General features: G+C 34.8%; 1 long non-coding RNA gene across 1 annotated transcript; it reads right to left on the bottom strand.

Annotated features, from left to right (window-relative positions):
* Window positions 1-1523: 1523 nt before the first annotated feature.
* Window positions 1524-2005, bottom strand: LOC147848524 (uncharacterized). The gene is made up of 2 exons (XR_015531921.1): window positions 1768-2005; window positions 1524-1666 (listed from the first exon to the last, which is right to left on the bottom strand). It is a non-coding gene; the product is annotated as an uncharacterized LOC147848524 (long non-coding RNA).
* Window positions 2006-2011: the final 6 nt, after the last annotated feature.

Here is a 2011-nt window from a genome sequence, read left to right as displayed (position 1 = left end):
TGTACTCCATTTAGTCAAGATTATGAAATATTTGTATTATTCACAAATAATACAAAAAATAAAAGAAAAAAACATAGGAACAAGTTCTCAAGTTCATGACAAATTTCAGTACAGCAACTATAAAAATGTTTTACAAAAACATGAACAAAGCAACAAACAAGAGAAATTTTGAGGTTTTCCTTGCTGTTTTTCACCATAATGCCTATTTCTAGCCAAAAGTACACCTTCAGATACAGTACAAAATACAAACAATATTTAACCAGCATAGAGATGGATTAGGCTATCCTCAATTTGCAGCCAAACTAATTGAGTGAATTGATGACCATACCTTGCTCACTGAACACATACTTTTAATCTATCAAGCTTAAGGCAAGGACCATGGTAACATCCATATCTTGTGATGAGGCACATATCTGCTGGTAGCAGAACTTGGCGTAGGATAGTTAATTCATTTGTTTGTGAAAATCAACAAAGAGAAACATGTTGCACAAATGAACTAATTCAAATAACGAAATCACAATACTAATCAATAATAACGGAAAGCTTAGATGGTGAAGTGCATGGTTACATCTTGCGGTAGAAACAAATGGAAACGGGGGTTGCTAGTGAAAGGGATGTACCCTAAGTTGGGAACGTTGTTGCAAAGTTACACACGTGCATGTGAATATGGAGCAAATCCACAAGGGATTGGAAAAAGAGAGAATGGATGTCAATGTTTCTCAAAGAAATAGATTTATTATCCCGGAACTTTAGTGCGAATGTAAGGTTTACTTTAATTGTGACTCTCGCGAATATTTTAATGTCAAATAAAGTCAATATTTAAAATGTTGAACACCTATCATTAGAGCCAACCTCTTTTCCTAGTCCTAAACATAAATTTAATAACAAGTATTAAACAGTAACTCCTCAAATAAGATCTCAAAGAGTAACAAATCGACTGTTGAGCCCTAATACTTCGAAGTTATATGCAGTTCATGCAGGTTTCTGATGAAATTGGTTCTCAAAATGAAACACGAGCACCAATCATACATGTACTCCATTTAGTCAAGACTATGAAATATTTGTATTATTCACAAATCATATCATCTACAGAAAATAAAAGAGAAAAAAACATAGGAACAAGTTCTCAAGTTCATGACAAATTTCAGTACAGCAACTATAAAAATCTTTTACAAAAACATCAACAAAGCGACAAATACGAGAAATTTTGTGGTTTTCCTTGCTGTTTTTCACCATGATGCCTATTTCTAACCAAAAGTACACCTTCAGATACAGTACAAAATACAAGCAATATTTAACCAGCATAGGGAAGCATTAGGCTAGTAAATCATTTATCTTCAATTTGCAGCCAAACTAATTGAGTGAATTGATGACCATACCTTGCTCACTGAACACATACTTTTAATCTATCAAGCTTAAGGCAAGGACCATGGTAACATCCATATCTTGTGACAGAGTTACATATCTACTGGTAGCAGAACTTGGTGTAGGATAGTTAATTCATTTGTTTGTGAAAATCAAGAAAGAGAAACATGTTGTTCAAATATATTGCTTCATACTCGTAGAACAAATTGTACTAGCCATGTTGGCTTTGCAGAGAGGCTTCTCATCGGCTTACCTCTGCTGAAGCCTTCTCATGATCAATCTCGATGGGTGAAATGGTCACCTGAATAAAAATGTGCATTATAAGCAATACCTGTAATGAGCCAAGGACCCATAACAAGTAAAATAACTCACCATCTACAAGTCAGTATTTATAAAACATACAAAGTAACTTGAAGAGACAGGAAACGGCCTTTGTTATGTTATATGGTTAAAAAATTGTCCCTTGTCCATGTCTAGACCTCGATGACTTTGCAAAAGCTTAGGTTAGAATTGTGGAAAATAAGGACCCTGGTCACAGCTCCAGGTTGCCATTAAAATGCACCAGAGTCGAGTGAACACCACAATTTGAAAATGTTTCTGATAATCATCCGAAGTACCACAACAGCTTTCATCCTCCTACAACTCC

Source organism: Azolla caroliniana, unplaced genomic scaffold (genome assembly GCF_043228905.1).
Source record: "Azolla caroliniana isolate FFs.n. ecotype wild unplaced genomic scaffold, voAzoCaro1.0.p SCAF_330, whole genome shotgun sequence".
Taxonomy (NCBI): Eukaryota; Viridiplantae; Streptophyta; class Polypodiopsida; order Salviniales; family Salviniaceae; genus Azolla; species Azolla caroliniana.
This window is presented reverse-complemented; position numbering and strand designations above follow the sequence as displayed.